Here is a 20,986-nt window from a genome sequence, read left to right on the forward strand (position 1 = left end):
CGCCGTGTAGTTCTTGCAGTTTGTCGAACAATGCAAAGTTGCGTCGAACCGCAGTGAAATGGTGCAAACAATTTAACCAAGGCCTCACGTTGGTGATGCTGACTGGGAAGTCCAGATCTAGGACCATGCCATTTTCAACTTTTCGGTGAACTGAAACACCATTTGGAGGAGGGGTGGGGGAATAGATTTTCCATCGACGAGCGTTTCTCGAATGGGTCCGTGAGCTAGGAGCGGATTTCTGTCCTCGAGAAATCAAGCAATTGGTAGAAAGTTCCGGACGTTGTTTGTAGGGACAAATGAGTGGGATAACAATAACGACAGACATATGAATCTGTAAAGCATCCACAGTCATCACTATATAGGATAATCTGTCCCTAATGACGTCGTCTTCGACGAGACGTAAAACCATTACACCCCTTCGTTCCCTCATATGGAACAAGTCCTTCGTGGCTGTGAGACCAAGTCAGAATCAATGAAATCTAAACCAAAGTTTCGTTACCATTACTGGGTTTGTAATGAGGGAATGTTGTATGCATCTTAAGCAATTTAGGGCTATCCCTAGTGAAGTCAATAGCAACAGTGCCGGAACGTGGCTGCTGACACAGAACTATAGCCCATAGTGGGTCTGTGAAGGAGAACGCAGGCAAGACGCTGTTGCAGTGTATACCGAAGTATTGTTTTTACAGTGTTCATGACCTTTATCAGGAGGTATGGCAGCAGACATGGAACAATTCAAAGACCGCAGCTTAAAAGGTAGGCGGCCGAAGGCTTCCGGCCTTGTCGAAGAGGACAGAGGCGCGAACAGAGGTTCAAGGTATTGTCTTGTCCTTGTGGTGGGAGAACTACCCCTAAAGGCGGAAGAATCAACAATGACATGAGGACGCAGAAGCCAACGGAAACCACAGCAATAAAAACATATAACTTGTATCCACAGGACGTATGGCCTGTAATTGAAAAAGTGTCATGACGAGTTCTCCATTGGCAAGAGATTCCGGAGGCTTACTCAGTAGTAAATATGGACTCAGGTCACAATGCAGTACTGGTGACGAATAGGCCGAAGTTAAAGAGACTAGTCAGGAAGAATCAGTGCACAGAAAGCTGGGAAATGGAAGTGCTAATGAATGAAGAGATACAGTTGAAGTCCTCTGACGCTACAGATACTGCGATAATAAATAGCTTAGTAGAGAGTTCAGTTGAATAGGACTGGAAATCTCTAAAAAGTGCAATCACAGAAGTTGGAAATGAAAAGATATGTACAAGGAAGTTAACTGCCAAGAAATAACGGTTAACAGAACAAATTACAGCTGATCGATGAAAGGAAGTGAGACAAAAATGTTGTGTGAAATAAAGGAATACAGAAGTACAACGAAGAAAATAAATAGGAAATGACCATCGGAATCACTGAATCAGCATACAAAAAATTAAAAGGAACTTCGCTGAAATCAAAAGCAAGGTTGTCAACGTTAAGAGTGCGATGAAAATTCCACTGTTAAATGCAGAGGATAGAGCGGATAGGCGGAATGAGTAAACTGAAGGTCTATGAGCGCGAAGACTTGTCTGATGGTGCGACAGAAGAAACAGGAGTCGATTTGGAAGAGATAGGGGATCCAGTGTTCGAATTTAAAAGAGCTTTGGAAGACTAAAGATAGGTTAAGGCAGAAGAAATAGGTAACATTTCATCAGAATTTCTGAAATCATTAGAGTAAATGGCAATAAAACAATTATTCACATTGGTCTGTAGAATGTATGAGTCTGGCGATGTACCACCTGACTTTCGGAAAAATGCCGGCCGAAGTGGCCGAGCGGTTCTAGGCGCTACAGTCTGGAACCGCGCGACCGCTACGGTCGCAGATTCGAATCCTGCCTCGGGCATGGATGTGTGTGATGTCCTTAGTTAGTTACGTTTAAGCAGTTCTAAGTTATAGGGGACTGATGGCCTCAGAAGTTAAGTCCCATAGTGCTCAGAGCCATTTGAACCATTTCGGAGAAATATCATACAACCAAATCCGAAGACTGCAAGAGCTCACAAATACGAGAATTATCGTACAATCAGCTTGAATGCGCATGTTAGTTAGAAACAAAGGCCTTAATTTGAGGAATAATTTTCTGAGAACGTACTTGTGGAGTGCAACACTGTATGGTAGTTAAACACGGACTGGGAAAACTGGAACAAAAGAAAACCGATGCATCTGAGATGTGGTGCTACATAAGAATGTTGAAAATTAGGTGGAATAATAAAGTAAGGAATGAGGAGGTTCTCCGGAGAATCGTCGAGTCTCGAGGAAACGAATATATGAGAAACAGCGGCAAGAAGGATAGGACGGCAGGACATGTCTTAAGGCATCAGGGAGTAACTTCCACGGTACAAGAGTGAGCTGTAGAGAGAAGAACATCTCTGAGATCAAGAGGTTGGCACAGCAGAGGAACTCGTGGCGGCCCGCATCAAACCAGTTAGAAGAGTGACGACTCAAAAGAAAAAAAAAAAAGAAAAAAAAAGAAAAGAGAAAAAAAGACGGCTACACGAAAGTGAACATGTTGGGAGAAAATAAAAGTAAAGCCACGGGCGAAAGTTGATGTTTCCTAAAATCCGTTTTGTAAATTTGGAGAACCTATGTCGGAGGAGGACACTGTAACCTCCTTCCATCTTATACATCGCGTAGAGAATGATATTCTGGTAAGGGATACACACAATAAATTTTTTCTCTATACATTCGTGTATGGAATACGGTACGGGGTGGCTCTTACTATTCCAGTGTATTTATGTATATCTACCGAGCTCTGACCTTGAATGCATATTCCTGTACCTCAAGGAATGAGTACCAGCAGCAGAAGTGAACAAAACAGATTAGTTCACACAATGTGCACTAGTTTGGTCCTACTCAGTCGAAGAGTGAATCACGCTGTTTGCCAGCACTGCTAACATGTAACTGCTGGGCGCTCCGAAATTTCATGACCTTTGCGGAGTTTAAATCCCGCCTGGTCGTTCGTATTTAAAGCTCCCGTCGTCTGCTTTAATGTCGACTCACACTCGTTATCAGGCCGACACCGAGTCACGAGACGTAACGCATTCTAACATGGAATTTAAATCGGGTCAATCTCTCTGGCCCTCAACGCAGTGGAATGCCACAGTTACGTCACGTGAAACATTGTCAGCGGGAAAAGTTGTTCGTTATATGACTGTCTGATGCAACACATCCCGTTCTCTGTCAGTATCAGACATTCACTTGTTCCCAACTATCAGTCATGTCGATGGGTTTTACGCCCTCGTCCCTTAGAAATCTTTCTAGGTTTTTGTTTTTCTATTGATTAGTTTATGTCGTGACTGTTTGCTGAGGATGTATCTAAAGTTAATGTCATTCATTGTAGTGGTTTTTCGTCGAAGCAGCCTGCAGAGGCGTCGCCAAAGCACTGCGAGGAGGGTGTCTACAAACAAATTTTACCTCAATACATTCATGTATGGAGCACGATAGGGAGTGGCTGTTACTGTTACACAGTACCAATCCGCCACGCAATGTAGAATGGATTCCACTGTATATATGTAGCTCTGTGTGTACCAACCTGTGAAGTCGTACGACCTTGAACCCATCTTCTTTTGGGTGTTACAAATCTTGCTAGGTTCTGTGGCACGATTTGTAGAAATATATATGTATACATGTATTGTCATTGTTTGATTCCTTACACCATTTGGGTTCGGGCGGGCAGCCAATCACTGTACTGGTACTGACCGTTTTGCATGCATTTTACCTTTAAAATAGCGTGCTGACAAAAATTACTCTCACACATTACTTGAGACAGTGATATCAGTGAGTGATCTTAGTTTGATACGTTATGTTCCTGTACCAGGGATATTGTCTGTCGCTGAACTGTTTTTAAGAACTGATTGCGCTTTGATGGTTTCCGTAATATAATTATGCTGCGGTAAGCAGAAATTTGAAATGTTAAAATAAAAAATACGTCATTAGCGAGGGTACAGAGATCGTATAAAAGCTGAGGTTGTGCATGGAGGAGATATCCAGATTAGGGTCTCCTGGGTTCGTAAAAGCATTTTTACACAAAATGTGGAATTGCATACCTACTGTGTATTTTAAATTACAGGTTCTTTGAAGATCAGGGTTTCTCCTCGGTAGCAAGTGTTTCCAACAAAAACACGGCTGTTATGTTCATGTAAATGCGATAGCGGCGCTCTTTCCAGAACAATTCTACATTTTCTTTTACGTACTGCAAACACCATGCTCCGTAAAACTTAATGATGTAGTAGATGAAGAATCATAATATCTTAAATACTCGGTCGAAATGAAAGTGCGGGAGCATGTAACCAGAGGTCTCCCAGTCGTGCTCGGCTCCGCAACACGAGTCAGTCGAAGGAACGGATAAATGAAATATGTGTATGGTGTGTGTGTGTGTGTGTGTGTGTGTGTGTGTGTGTGTGTGTGTGTGTGTGTGTGTGTGTGTGTCAATGAGAGAGCAGTTGCGATTCACTTGGTGGTGTCTTCAATCAAACATAGCCCGGAGGCATTTGGATGACTTGACACGTGGAAGAATGATCAGGAAACTGGAAGGAGGAGGAAATGCTATGAGGGTAGCTCAGGAGTTTGGTACTGCTCACAGCATTGTTTCACATGCACGGGGAACATCCTGAACCACAGGCACTGCTGTCTGAAAGAGAGGTGGTGTTCGACCACTGTCAGCTACAGCAGCAGATGACGGCTACACTGGACAGCAGAGAATAAAGCGGGTGCAATTACAACCACATTTACCAAGACTGAAATGCACGCATTCTCTAAAGTGGCATGGCGACTTTATGTTGGTGGTCTCTTTGCGTGACGACCATTGACACAACCACACCGGCGGCACCGTTTACGATGGTGCCAAGAGCATAGGGACTTGACCAACGAAGAGTGGGGTCGCGTGCTCTTCGCCGATGATTCTGGACGTATCCTCGTATAGCTAGAAGTGAAATGCAACCTGGAACTCTGTCGAACATGATAGTTTCGGTGACCCAGGTGTTATGATGTAGGGAGGCATAATGTTGAAGGATGACCATACCGCATCGAAGAGTACAGGTTGAGCAACTCTTGGATCGAATATGTATGGTCCACGTTTCATCAAGATATTTTACTTTGAAGTGACAGATCGTGCGGAAGTTACTTTAGTCCCTAAGTTTTTCACACACCATTCTAGGTAAGTACTCACACTGGGTGGAAATACTCGAGAGAAGTTTCTTTTGCCTATTCTGAAACTTCCACCTGTAATGCACTTTCTTTTACTGTTTACTTGTTTGGAATAGCGTAATTGGAGCCATTGTTATTATTTTTACATGTGTTAAAACTTTAATTAAGAATTATCCTAAAATCACTGTGAGTGAAGCACGGCTTTGTAGTTCGACAATTTTGTCAATGGAAAATCGTGTAGTTAGAGATATCGATTCTGATGACGCAATTTTAAAATTGTCTGCACTAAACGTTAGAATGAAAATATTGACGTATCACTAGAACTTTGTTTGTTCTGCTTCATTAATAATCACGTGAACTGAGTATAAAATTTGCTTCCCCTTGCCGAAAAAGATTATTTCATGTTTTGGTTTTGTGGTGATGGGATAGGTTAAAACTCTGCACCAAGTGCCATGCTACCTAACTACGCACCGACCTTCCCCCTCCACTCTCCCACTTATACACGTGCGCGGGCGAAGAGGGAGAGGGATATGAATAAGTTTCTTTGGGGAAATAGGCCAAAAAATTAGTGCTCCCGATGATCATTTCTCTTTCGATTTCTTGATATTTATCCTGCAACCATTTCGGTTTAGCCTCCCCGCACTTCCTAGTTGTTTCAGTGAAGACATTTGACAGCCCTCGGCGTTGAGCGTGCCAAGTGAAATAAATGTAACCACCTAATAAATATGCTTTTTTCTGTTATTTGTTAATCGATAGGATTAACATACAAATAGCTTATTTGCTAAGAGATGTTTGCTTTTAATCTTTACTGATTTTTGAGGGAAAGAACTGAAGTAACTTTCACATGATGCGTCATTGTCAAGCAACATAGCTCGACCAAACTTGAATCATACACAGAAAGAACTGCTACAGTACAGTACAGTACACAAGGTAAGAAAGAAACACGCAATGAGACGATCAGAAATGACGCTTTTATTGGAAGACAATACTTACGCTGAAATCACTGCAATTCGAGGTGACCTGGACAATACAAAAGGCTTGACATGGCCCTTTATGGGGTGTGTGGTCACCATGAATGGCAGTGCATGCTCTGAAACGGGCTCCCAATCTGGCCACAAGGTTGGTAAAGATTTTTGTGGTAGGGCGCTCCATTCCTCCGAAAGGAGCGGTTGACAGCTGCTGGGTTGTCTTTGGTGCATGTCGACGTGCCCTATCGTGCCCCATACGTGCTCTAAGGGATTTAAGTCGTTGGAACAGGCAGGCCAGTCCATTCGCCGAATGCTCTCTCGTGCCAAGAGCTCCTCCACCTGTGCTGTTCGACGCGGTCACTCATTGTCATCCACGAAAAGGAATCCAGAGCCGAATGAATCCCTCAAAAGACATACACGGGAAACGAGTACAGTCTCACAATAACGATGACCATTGAGTGTACAGCGTTCGAAGATTTGGTAGTTCAGTAAGCTCATGCAATATTACGCCTCCCCACACAGTAACACCTGTTCTCCTCCCCCCCCCCCCCCCGCCCACCATCACCAAAATAATCATGAGCCAAAATGCTGGAGATACCTTCATATGGCGAGAGGCTGGAACACGTAATGCCCCCAGGAACATTGTCGAGCGTGGGAGCACGTTGCAGAGGATGCACTGCCGTCCGTGGTTATCACACACGCTATGAAGAACCGTGCCCTGCAGTTTGTGATGTCCAGTGACCATCATGAATCGCGGTGACTTGAGTGTAATCACTGTCTTTGAATAAAGCAGTCGTTTCTGTTCCTCTCATTGCTTATTTCTTACCTTCCGTACGATACTGTAGCCGTTCTTTCCATGTATCGTCCTACTTTCGTTCCTAAGTTCTGCACTTTATTGTACAAGCATGAGCTGTACTTCTCCAATAGAATTTTCGTACGATGTACGTAACACATACTCGTCGTCGTCGCGAAACCAGTAAGCATGTTTAATGTAGAAGACAAATATTCTTCGGATTTTGCAACATATGTCCTCAGTGCACCCAGATAAGAAAAATATTTAGCATCTTAAACGCCCGCGAGATCTAGCGTATGAGTGTGTGTGTGTGGTAGGGGGGGGGGGGGGGGGGGTGACTCGGACGAAGGGGCACGGAGTATCTTTTAGATTATTTTGCAATTAGAAAGAAAACAAGATGCAAAGAAGAAGATGTCGTATCACTTTTTCTATTCTAGACTTCGGAAATTATAAAAAAAAAAAAAAAAAAACATTGTGCCCACAATGCCGTACGCTCATTTCCATTTCTAGGACGCTTTCCTCATGCTGCCATTCTCTCGGGGTATGTGAAAACCGCCTTATGAGCTTTGCAAAGAACAGCCATTGGGAATTTTAGTTTTCGACTTAATTCTAAGAGTAAGTCCTAAATTGTATTAATGTCCTAGAATGTACCATTCAGCACAGTGAAGGTCGACTTGACTGTGGTAACGATTCGTCCACTGTGCGAACCAACTACAAAATCGTCCTGCCACGAAATGTGTCCAGCGTGGATCGACGTTTAATTATTTCAGGAGGATATCAATGGAGTTCCTTCTACGAGTTCGGAGCAGATTTCTGTTGTTATCCATGTCCGTCGTGACAAGGAGATCATCAGATCCTGTACTGCCAGCGAGTGACTTGATATCAGCTCATTTTATCGTAGTCAGACTGTTGGCACCGAATGCATGGGGGCACTGAAGAGTTGACCCGTCAGTATATCCAGATTGTCTCGTGTGTATTCCGATTTCCGACGACAATTTGACCACAGGGGTCGTTACTGACTATCCTGGATTTAGCGGTGAATAGAAACCTTTTGCTAACATTGATTTCGCCAAGTGTTTAAGACCCACAAAAATCTCTGAACAGATTATTGAGGCCGCAAAATCATTTTCACTTTGGTTTCTCATAATCATGAGAATGAAAATTAGAAGCAAAACTCTCCAAAAGAATTAGATAAGACTGCTGACTATCGCAACTTCTTAACATTAAGACTGAGGATGCAACAGAAGAATTCAAAATAAAAAATGGGTCCAAATTAATGGAACGGTGTATAAGGCTCTACGTTTTGTATATGGTATTGCCTACAAAATGAAAAGTACTTTTGAGTTCAACTGAAAGTTACAAATTGAAAATAAATAAAATTATATAATCTGTAGACGGAAAAGTAGATGCAGCAGTTTTGTTGGGAGGAGGAAATCTGACCGCCGTAAAAACTATGCTGTCTAGAATGACTCATTGGCTCAAATGGATAGAGTGAGCTATTAGAGCAAGGATAGCACACGTCAAAGCATCGTTCACGAAAAACAGACTGTTTTAATGAAGTCTTCACTGAAATACTTTCAAACTTTAGTATCCATCTTGAGCTTAGCAGTGTACTGCTGAAAGCTAGAACCTTCCATACTCTGCTAAAAATAAAACTGAGGACTTCGAGATGCTGTGCTGGTGAACATCATGTTGAGAAAGTGGTGCTAGCGGTGCATGTGTTTCAATGAAAAGTGCAAGAAGAGCGAAGGAAACAAACCAGAAAAATCAGACGATTCAGGATAGAAAAAGTCCTATTGACCATGGTGCACGAGTCCGATGGAAGGAAAAAATGGAGGCAAAGAGAAGGAGAGGACGGGCAAAGTTTTGCAGACTCCACGAAAAAGGGACGACCTAGTGGACAAAAGTAATTGATACGGAAACGAATACGATGATAAACAGAGGATGAAGTATGGTACCTGAGAACTTGAAGGTTCATGAGATGAAGACTAAGAAAAAAAAATGACATAATGATGAAAAACACACAACTGGTGAGCAGGCAACACCATCCACAACATAGGATAGAGAAGAGTTTACCAGAGTACGTTCCGCGGAACACGCCTGTTCGCGGTAAGTGAGTAAGTGCTCCGCCGAAAACTATTATTAAGATAGTATTTTTCTGGATGTTTCTACTATAAAAATATTTTTTTAATTTTTGTTATGCTTTCTATGTTATCATTTAGAATTAAAATAATCACTGAATAAAACAAGTTTCTTTTTTAAAAAAGCTTGTTAACCTTCGAAATAAAGTGTTCCATCAGAGTACCAGGATTCTCAAACTGTTCCGTGGGAGGAAAAAGTGTGAAAAGGGATGTGCATTGTCATCAGGGAGAGACAAGGGTATCGTCAGGTGCGTCCCAAGAGTGTGTGATACTCTGTAGAACCAGTGCTATCCTCTGCATACATACATAACGTGACGGACAGGATGAGCATCAATGTGTGACTGTTTGCCGATGACGCCATGGAGTACGGGAAGGTGTCGTCACTGAGCGACCGTAGAATGATAGAAAATGAACTAGGCAAAATTTTTAGCTGATATCATCAATGGTGGATTGTACTCATACAGAAAATTGTAGGTTAATGCAGATGAGTAGAGGAAACAATTCTGTAATGTTCGAATACAATATTAGTGATAGATCGTCGCTAATATGTTTCGGCCTAACGTTGTAAAGCTATATGAAATGGAACGAGGACGTAAGAACGGTAGTAATGAAAGAGAATGGTCGACTTCGGTTTACTGGGCGAATTTTATGAAAGTATACCTCATCTATAAAGGAGACAGCGCACAGAATATTAGTGCGACCCACCCTTGAGAAGCAATTCATAGGCATGCTGTGATTTGTTACCGGTAGGTTCGATCAACATGCGAGTGTTACGGAGACGCTACTTTAACGAGAATGGGAATTCCTGGAGGGAAGACGACTTTCTTTTCGCGAAAAACTACTGATAACATTTAAAGAACGGGAATTTGAAACTGAGTGCAGAACGAGTCTATTACTATCAAAGTACATTTCAATTAAGGATCGCCGGCCGTCGTGGCCGAGCGGTTCTAGGCGCTTCAGTCTGGAGCCGCGCGACCGCTACGGTAGCAGGTTCGAATCCTGCCTCGGGCATGGATGTGTGTGATGTCCTTAGGTTGGTTAGGTTTAAGTAGTTCTAAGTTCTAGGGGACTGATAACCTCAGATGTTAAGCCCCATAGTGCTCAGAGCCATTTGAACCATTTGAGTTAAGGAGCGTGAAGGTAAGCGAATTCAAGGCTGGTACGGAGTTGTTTGTCCCTAGTTCTTTTTGCACTTGATCGTGTGCACTGGTTTGTTCGGCTGTAGCACCTCGCACATCATGGACTCACTACCCACCTGGAGGTTCTTGATCACCTAGATTATTGAACTAAGGACATCTGGGATGCTAGCATGCGAAATCTGTGTGTCTCGAATGCAGAAGCCACAGTTGTAAGCGACTGTTCGGAGGTCATGGCTCAGGATGACGTCACAGCTCTCTCGTTGTTTTGTGGATTCCTTACCACGACGGGCGGAAGACGGTGCTAGTTTATGCTATTAGGCAAGTATGTGAATTGCTTGTGGGCATTTTCCATGAGTCTCCAGGAGCTGCGTATTGTTGGAATCCTATCACCGAGAACCCAAGATACCGAAACTTCTAGCATCACCTGAAGAAGCAACCTAAGTAACTAGTCGAAATATTGTGTACGAAAGTGGTAAAGTTAACTCGGCTGGAAAACGAGCACGTGATCAAATTACATCCAGACGCAACAGTCTCGAAAGCAACAAGTATTTGTTATAAATAAGCTGAATCGATGACGTGTGACAAGCGCCAACTGATTAAGGCGAGGCGGCTCGCTAGCGCGTAGAAAAATTGGCGCGGACAGCGCTCTTTGTGGCGGCACGGTTAAGGTAACGGCACTTTGGCCGGGCGCCTCGTTTAGCATTCGCAGCTGTCAGTGCGGCAGCCAGACCGGCCGGCCACGTGACGCCTACCTGGTGCCTAGCAGACACGTGGCGCCCGCCCAAGGCCGACCGCCTGCCGCGGAAAGCAGCTCTGCCCTCGCGAGCGGCGCGCCCGCGCCAGCCGCGGCTGCAGACTTTCGCTTTCCGCTCCCGCGCGCCGATCCGGCTGTGACGTAACGACAGCGGTTGCAGACGGATGACCCAGTTGGGCGGCCCGCGGGCCAGTAGCTCACGCACCAGCGTGCAGCCCCGCAAGTGACGACGGGCGTAACTGATACCTGGCGCCTACACTGGAAGCGGAGGTGCGGTAGGCGCTTCCGCCAGACTAGTCGACCGCCGCAGCTGGCCCGTAACGGCAAGAAAATACGGGCTAGTTACACCGCTGCCAAACGTTTTTGCGTCTACTTCGTGGGGACAATGGAGGTACGAAGTTCATGCCACATACTCACATTTTACTTGGGAAATTCTAAAATTATTGGCACTATATTTTTTTTTTTTTTTTTTTTGTTCACAGGAATCATTTATTTAACGAACGAAAAAAGATTACAGGTATACCCTGTGTGCGCGTGCGTGGTGTGCGTTCGTAGTTTACGGGCGCTTAACGGCGGCGTCATCAGCGGTCTTATAAATGTCAAAAGAAACGAAAGTGGATGAAATGGCTAAAAAGTGAGGAGTAAACTGAAATGTTACTTTTGTGAATAATTAATACAACATGCCCTAATTTTTAATTAGGGCAAAATACATTTAAAAAGAAAAAGCACTCCGTCTTCAGGCCACGAGTGGCCTAGCGGGACCATCCGACCGCCGTGTCATCCTCAGCCAGGATGCGGATAGGAGGGGCGTGGGGTCAGCACAACGCTCTCCCGGTCGTTATGATGGTATTCTTGACCGAATAGTAATTCGGTCGAGTAGCTCTTCAATTGGCATCACGAGGCCGAGTGCAACCCGAAAAATGGCAACAGCTCATGGCGGTCTGGATGGTCACCCATCCAAGTGCCGACGACGCCCGACAGCGCTTAACTTCGGTGATCTCACGGGAACCGGTGTAGCCACTGCGGCAATGCCTTTGCCTAAAATACATTAAGGATTTATTTTATTGGTGAAAATAAATCTGTAAAGTAAGGAAAAGTCACGATTTAATGTAAGGAAGGTATTTTTTATTGCTGTTCTGCTAACTAATGTTCCAGAGAAATGTTTATCTATCGAAACTGCAAAGCAAGTTAAGGCTGTCACCGTAATTTATTTTTGGATTATATAAAAGCAGGAGCTGTGAGCTCTCTCTCTCTCTCTCTCTCTCTCTCTCTCTCTCTCTCTCTCTCTCTCTCTCTCTCTCATTTGTTTTCAGTGGCTGTTTCACAGTGTCGCTCTGTAACGTTTAGCAAATAATTACGCTAATTTAAATTCAAAAGCCGTGTTTTAATTAAGACTGTACTCTTCTTTTTCATAAATCCACATATCAAATTATTATGCTACATTGTAGAAATCTTCCAGGCTGCAGCGAAGGACACTTGCTGACAAATTGTTTGGTGGCCACAGCCGAACGCTACTGTGTTCAAACGGCTATTACCTAATCAAACTTTTATTTCAGCGTCCCTGAGATCTCTTTTACCGGTCTTTTCTATCAGTATCCGGGCAATGTAATTACGCAAACTGCGTAATTTTTTCATCGGTCGCTGGCCTCTAAACAATTCCGTCGGTCAACGTTCTCGTCGATCTGATGGGATCTGAGGCTGGTTGGCGGAATATATAATTTCATCACCCACAAGTAAAAATTTTCTATGCACCATTATATCATTTTAGAAGCTTGCCGCCAGTAAAAGCAATAAATTTAATATTACATTTTTTTAAATACCAGTAATATTGAAAAACCTACAAAATGACACTCGCTCGTACCCAAGTCAGTAATATTAACCTCACACGCCGTAAAACAACGGAGAAAGGGTGAGAGGTGCTATACCTGGGTTTAAAAACTAAGCAGAACGACAGAGGAACTAAAATAGCGGCACAGTGAAATGTGAATAGCTAAACACTTATAGAACGCACGTCACTTTCGTTGGAACGTCACTTAAAATCTGCTGCTGCCCTCAGCTCTGAAAATAAAACGCAGTCTAATAAAATGTGGTGCACGCCACAAATACTACACATTGGAGGATCCTCTCGCCGGAGCAAGAAGCCATGCGTCATAGGACTGTAGCCTACGCGAGGACCTCATCCAGGCTGTGGGGCTGGAAAGAGGTACACCACTTGACACGTTGTGAGGTTTTCTAGACGCAGCTTATTGTCTGACATCGACGCATGACTGTACCTCAACAGCGTGGCGAAAGCATGCACAGGGATGGCACAATGAACGAAGTGGAGATTGAACACGCCTCTTTGACTGCTACATCCGTCCTTTCGTTCCCAGCAAGAGTCGTGGCACTCAGCAGAAGGAAATCTCCTTCCCTAGGATTTGCAAATGGTTCAAATGGCTCTGAGCACTATAGGACTTAACATCTCTGGTCATCAGTCCCCTAGAACTTAGAACTACTGAAACCTAACTAACCTAAGGACATCACACACATCCATGTCCGAGGCAGGATTCGAACCTGCGACCGTAGCCGTCGCGCCGCCTAGGATTTGCAGTCGTAGCAGGGCGTCCTGGATATTCTGTACTACTTTATCTGTGCTGCTTTCTCTAAAAACGTCGAAGTCAGTGAAGAGAAGAGACGGGGAAGTTAGCATTCGCAACACGTCTCATCTCGTCTAGTACCCTCAAGATCGCGTCTAATTCCGCGTCGAATACTGTAAACTCGTGAAGCAATCGCAACTTGGGGGCACGATCAGGGAAAACAATAAAGCAACCAATGGAGTCCCCCCATCCTTAGGTACAGCTACGTAGCTGTGGTGCTCAGTTAAGATCTCATAAAATAATTGAATTTTCTCATGCTGAGAAATTAGTATACTGTGTTAAAAACATACAGAGTAGTGCAAAGACACCTGTACTGAACTAAAATTACTCTGGGCCTCAGCGAGAACAAAAGTGACAGGCGGTTAAAACCTTGCTTCTGGGTTTCTGCATTTAGGGTTGAGCTTGGCCCGCACCAAGTGTCTCCAGTTCACACTTCGCGCAGAACCCAAACGATGTTGACGTTGTTGCCCGTGGGCGGTTGGTAAAGAGGCGTTCCATAGCTGGACGAGCGATTGGTATGGTATGACGGGAAATAGGAGTAGCGAGGAACTTACTTTATACACGCTGGATGCACCACGAGAAGTTGCAGCCTCAGCAGAGACTGGGTATAGAGTCCTGTAAGCGCCTGATCCCCTCATACTGTACAGCGCCAATGATCTTAAGGTAGGTAGTAGTCGCTGACCGCACACTGTGCACCCATACTACAACCGCCATCGTACAGGTACTCCCCGCCAATGTCTTTCCACTTTCGCCATCGTTCTGGCGGCTGCCCCTACTGCGTAGCAAACCATTTTTTGGGGGATACCCGGCGCCACTACTGGACAGCTGGATGAAGTACGTCATTGGTGGTGAACTACTTACTCCGAATGGCCTCTTTCATTTCGCTGAGTAGGGCACAGTCGCTTGGAGCCAGATCCGGACAATACGAAAGGTGTGGCAGCACAGTAAACCCTAGTTGCGCACTGTGGCAATGTTCTGGTGACTGGCACGTGGCTGCGCATTGTCGTTTCGGAGCAGAAAACCTCGGTCCCCCTTTCCGTGGCGGCGTTGTTGAATATGTTGGCGGAGTTGATGCAGTGAACTGTAGTACCGACCACTGTTGAGGGTCGTATTGGGAGAGAGCCAGTCCACCAGCAGCAGTATCCCTTATTGATATCGACACACTCGCCACTCGTCCCAGTTGTGACTTCTTGGGTCGAGGGCTCACACTATGCTTCCACTCCATAGCCTGCCGTTTCTTTGCTGGAGTCTTGTGTAGGATCCATGACTCGTTGACGGGACCAAGCACTCAAAGAACTCCGCCGCATCTGTACTGTTGCACTAACTGTTGGCATGTCTCCACACGCCTCTGTTTCTGCGCAATGGCGAGGGAATGGGGCACTCGCTGTACACACATCTTCATCTTCAAACCCTCATGGATGGCGGTGTGGAGCGTCCCCTGTGATACAGCTGTTGCCTTCTCCAGTTTATCAAACGTGATTTGTCTGTGCCCCATTATCGCGACATGGACACGCTGGATATTGTTTGGTCTGCGTGCAATTGCAGGGCGCCCAGGGATTTAGGGTTTTTCAGCGCTGTTCCTGCCAGCTCTGACCTCTGATATTCAAAGGAACAAGAATCTGCGACTTGGTGCTGTTTCCCCCAAATACGGCTACCAACCTCTTGCGGATGTATGAACCAGTCACTCTTTATTTTCAAAGAAACCACAATGTTCACCGATGCCCCTCCTTGTAAGGATCCATTGTAATATATTGATTATTCCTTGCTACTGTAGTGTTACCTTGAAGCTTTGAGAAAGGAGGACAGACGTTCCAAGGCTTGGAAGCAGAGACGATGCTGTGGGCAGAGGAAGCTAGGAGAGATATTGTTACATGAAGTAAACCGTAAGGGGAGAGCCTTGCGAAAATGCAGACGCACCCAAACGCGGTCCCATGGCGTTAGTTACTCTTCAAAGAATTAACATGTAACTTCATCTGTCGTCTAGACGCTGTAGCAGGTTGTTACCGTAGAACTTTGTAACCAACAGACACGTACTAGTGTATAAAGCCAGCTTGATACCAGCCCTGAGAACAGCAACGTCAGTAGACTCACAAGGGTTAGAAAGAGAGCGAAAACGCCAAAAACTGTTGACCTAGCAGTCCCTACTCCGCGGAGCCCCAGGGGTGGGGCTAAATGACGTATAACAATAATGTTGCATGCCTTATTTGGCAGAACAGTTACTTTTAGCTTTCAGCTGAACAATGTTGAAACCCAATACGGACTTAGTGCAACTGCATTAACATCCCCGCCTTAGCACCAGTAGAGGGGACCTAACTAAACCGTGATTGGCAGGCACCTGCAGGAGACCTACGGGATTGGCTGGGTGGCTGTAAGTGGGAAAAACAGTGCCCCACGCGACTCTTTAAAATCCCTAGATTCCGCATTTTAGCAGAGTTCTCAGTGAGACGATCTGGGCGCCGAATCCGCGTCCGTCGACTCCAGCCTCGGTCCGGCTCTGCTTAAGTCTGCTCTCTCTCTCTCTCTCTCTCTCTCTCTCTCTCTCTCTCTCTGAGTGCCTCAGTGAACAGTGTCACATTCATTATGTTTTGTTTTGCAACAAAGCTGTTGCCTTAAGATGCTGCTAGTGTGGTTGGCATCCACTCCTAGGACTTCTGCACTGGCTTCTGTTGTAACAGTGTTAATCATGCTTTTTCTAGCCCTAGAACCAGCTTCCAGTGTATTAGTTAGTCCAGTCTGGAATAAATAACTATTTCAAGAGTTTCCACAACTAGTTCCCTACCGAGTTTCACAACGTGCATTTCTAGTAAATGCCTGTACGAGTGCTGGTTCAGATAGAAGAAAACAACCAAGCCGGCCGTGGTGGACGAGCGGTTGTAGGCGCTTCAGTCTGGAACCGCGCGACTGCTACGGTCGCAGGTTCGAATCCTGCCTCGGGCATGGATGTGTGTGATGTCCTTAGGTTAGTTAGGTTTCAGTAGTTCTAAGTTCTAGGGGACTGATGACCTCAGATGTTAAGTCCCATAGTGCTCAGAGCCATTTGAACCATTTGAAAACAATCAAATGCCTGCACTGTGAATTGTCCTGCCTTCTGCTCTGTACCGCTCGGGAGCGCAGAAAGCCCAGAAACCCTTTTTTCCCTCTCCCACCTACGTCAAGACACGACACCATGTTGTCTTATCGATGTCCACCAGTGTACTCGCAAGCCGGAACAAGTGCTGCTGCAATGCGCCTCCTGTGAGAAGCAGCAGTACTATAGTCTACCTTCACGCATACGTCGATACGTATTTCAAACTGATACTGTGCAGAAGTTTTAAAGTGAGTGCCAATCGAGACTGAAGGAACTATATACGCTATCGAATGCTTTTTGTCGGTGGACAAAACCTGTGACAATTGCCTTCATCCACTATCGAGCGCAACGTCAGAGCTGGTCTACTGTATCTTCCTTCGCCGTCGGCGTTGTCGTGGTTACCGTGAGACACCGTTATACCAAGAGGAAAGGCGCATCGATCTTAGAGCATGAGATATTATGACCTTAAGCCATTGACAACACACAACGGTCACGGTAGCACCTGATTCCAGAATAGCTGCAGTAGTTAAGATCTACGAACTATCCCCTGTTGACCATGTCCCCAAAACTTAACTCGTAACGAGATCCCTTCAAAGCAAATTGTCATGACGATCGTCTATAAAGGCTTCGTACGACGAGAATAAATGTTACGGTTTATGGAATAATAACAGATACGACCAAACTGTCTTGTCTCTTCTGCTTTATTTAACATAACTTCGTTCACAGTTTCATTTCGCATTCACCACTCATTCACCGAAACCCTTTGATGAACAGTTTTGGTTGCTTAACACCAACAGTCAATGATAATGATACAGCTTTTCTCCTTTTTATAAATTGAAGCCCGCTCTCAGTGATATAATTAAAAAAAAAAACGGTCTCAATACCGCGTGCCTCGTGAGACGCGAGACGCTGGAATTGACCGCCCTGTAGGTGTACTCAATTTAATGACCACACTTCACTGTCGGCTATTTCGCGTAACTGAATGTCCATTTGTTAATCTGATTATACACTGTAGCTATTTAAAATTCGCCCCTATATTTTTCACAACGCACAATTAGCACTTCGTTACTTGTTTTCTTTTTTTTTTCTAAGAGTAAACGGAAAAAAAAGACGCCGCATCATCGGCTTAGTCGATATAAAGCAAAACACCTTAATATGCCCAATTTTACCTCTTCTTAAAGGATCGGCTACCTTACTCATTACCGAGCGAGGTAGCGCGGTGGTTAGACACTGGACTCGCATTCGGGAGGACGACGGTTCAATCCCGCGCCCGGCCATCCTGATTTAGGTTTTCCGTGATTTCCCTAAATCGCTCCAGGCAAATGCCGGGATGGTTCCTTTCAAAGGGCACGGCCGACTTCCTTCACCGTCCTTCCCTAATCTGACGAGACCGATGACCTCGCTGTCTGGTCTCCTTCCCCAAAACAACCCAACCCAACCCAACCTTACTCATTAATTTATTACATATTATTTCCAATAACGCTATACAGGTATCGCCGTTATATTTTAATTGTATTCAAAAGCATGTTACTACTATTATGACCGACCAAATCGTAACAAATCGCGCGGCGTGCGTTTTTAACGATAACTTTACGCTATTCAAGTTCCGTTACAGCTGTCTTGACTCGTAATATTACACTGGCTCTCCGGTGCCTTAAGCTTTCCTAAAGCAAACTTGATCGTTAACCAACAGATCAAGTTTCTTTTTCACTCTCCTGAATATTCTTGTCAGAAACTTGAATGTACGAGCTGTTAAACTGTATTTTGATACTTCCCGCGTTTATCGGTCTGAGATCTTCGGAAATTTGTGGATGGAATTCTTCCGAAAGTCAGATGAAATGTCCCCAGTCTCATAGATTCTGCACACTAAACTGGAACTTCTTCCCTTTCAGCAGAGAAGTCCTCACTCTCGTAGAGGCCTTCAGCGTACACTTTCCACTTACGAGTAATTACTATCTCATCTGCATTTAACAGTGGAATTCCTTCCTCACTCCTATTGTTACGGTTATTTTGAATTTCCTACAGGCTAAATGAGTCCTTCCTGTGACCTCCTTTCGATTCATCACATTTTTCCAGCAGTATTTTCAGTTTACCCTTCCTATACTTCTTACTGATTTCATTCAAGATCTGTGACAGCTCATGCCATTGAGCCTGCCAGATGGAATAGTTGTAACCACGGAAGAAATATGCGTCTCTGGAATTTAATTCTTCTGTTATTTGTTAATTGGAGAGCGGAGATGGAAAACATTCTCAGTGCTATTTTTTTTTTAAATCATGTTTCGACTGCTACTACACACTCAGTCCTGTGTTTTATGTCCCCAGACGCGATCTAAGCGCCAAACCACGGAGAAAGTCTTTCAGACATGCGTTAGTAAATGGCGCGTGGTCTTCCTGCCAAGCTTTGTTTCCCTCTGAGTTCCAAAATTTACGAGAGATGGAACGCCATTTCTGTTGGTACAGTTCTACTACATAAAAAGCTAATGCAATATTTCAGCACTTTTATTATCATAAATAAAATGTAGTGCCTCAGTATTAATGACACTTGGAACAAAAACTTTGTACCTGCCATTCTGAGACAGCGATCTGTACAAAATAAAAGTTGATTTTTGCAGAGAAGAATACAGGAACCAGCCGCTTTTAATATTGATATTTATTTACACAAATGGCGCCGTTAGTGGTTTCAAACCGACAGGTTCACCGTCCGCCGTTACATTATATATATATATATATATATATATATATATATATATATATAATGTTGTTTACATTAGCTGTTGAAAAAGAAGGCCAACTGACAGGATGAATATACATAGGGTGGTTGGAAACAAAGTTCATAAGGGTATGGGATGATGGGTACTGCTGAGAAATAGTTGTTAAGAAAAAAATTTTTATAGTTTGCGCCGTTTCCTAGTCAACTAGCTATGAAATTATCCAATCAGGCCGTTGCGAGCGCAAATTCAAGCGGCCCGCCAGAGACGGTGTCGCAAAACGTGTTCTTCATTTAGTTTCATAAAATCTAACAACAGAACGATATAAAAATTGGACATAGAACGGTACTAAAGGTGGAACTCCCGCCAAAGGCTGAGCAGTCTCGTGCACTATCATCTACGCTACGAGAACCACTGACGCTAAAAATACATGGCGCGCGCAACGACCCGATTGGCTAATTTCAATGGTAATAAACACTGAAACGTTGCAACGTACGGAATTTTTTTCTTAACCATTATTTCTCAACACTGCCTACCCTGCAACACCGTTAAAAGCTTTCCAGACTGTTTCTGACCATCCTGTATATAGCTTATTAGCTAACAAATATTGTTTTCAACGTATACTAATTTTTCGGAGCTGTCGTGACCAAAATACAGGCATGAGCTCTTCTGCTCGAATTCTTGTAGCTGTTAAATAATTTTCATATGACTTAAATAATATACGTTCGTCGTCACAAAAATATTTTTACACAGACAGAAACACCCGAAGCAGCTCGGATAAATTCCGCTGCATCACACACACCAATGATTCAATCATTTTCATGCCCGATCACGCGTATTTCTGTACGAAGGAATGGCTTATCTGCTTCTAATTGCGACACCTGTAGCTGTGGCAAATTCGTCGCTACAAAGCGTGCGTTTTGCCTCGGAATACGCGTTGGACACCCGTCGTTGCGGCTTTCGTGACGCTCATTGTCAGTGATCATTCTGTCGTATTGTGGATCAAAGCGCCCAGTGAAATTACGATCGTAGGCTGCTGGTGACAATTGGATAGAGGGAGGGAGGGAGGCACGTACATTCGACATGCTTGCTGTGGACAAAGGCTATAAGCCGCTAGTAGACGGAACCGACGGATTATCCGTTAAACGTGAACAGCTCAACTGCTACGAGTGCCGATATTCAGCGGATAAAGATGCCCTCTGTGCAGCAGCACTGCTGCCACACCCAGAACTAAATGCGTGACGCCATCTACACCGCCAACGCTGCAGCGAACGATCTTCATGGAACTATACAAAATTACGCTGAGTCGTTCTCGAAAAACTGTTCCGAAGAATCAGGAGGCACCACCACAGCTATACAGTTAACTGGGGACAAATGAAAATTTGTGTCGGACCGGGACTCGAACCCGGATCTCTCGCTTTACGCCAGCAGTTGCTTTCGGCGCTTCGGCTATCCGAGAACGATTCTCGGACAGATCCAAACTTCCACATGTCCTATTGTCTGGTTCCCATAGTGCTCGCACAGTTGTGTGTTTCCTGAACTTCTTTCTTCTTCTTCTTCTTCTTCTTCTTCTATTGCTACTGCCTTTATCCCGCATCGTGCGCAGGGT

At 44.5% G+C, this 20,986-nt stretch overlaps 1 protein-coding gene across 1 annotated transcript in view; it reads right to left on the bottom strand.

Annotated features, from left to right (window-relative positions):
- The window catches only part of LOC126457197 (Y+L amino acid transporter 2), a 319,752-nt gene that overhangs the window by 133,017 nt on the left and 165,749 nt on the right, over positions 1-20,986 (bottom strand). The gene's annotated exons all lie outside the window — the stretch shown is intronic.

Source organism: Schistocerca serialis, chromosome 2 (assembly GCF_023864345.2).
Source record: "Schistocerca serialis cubense isolate TAMUIC-IGC-003099 chromosome 2, iqSchSeri2.2, whole genome shotgun sequence".
NCBI lineage: Eukaryota > Metazoa > Arthropoda > Insecta > Orthoptera > Acrididae > Schistocerca > Schistocerca serialis.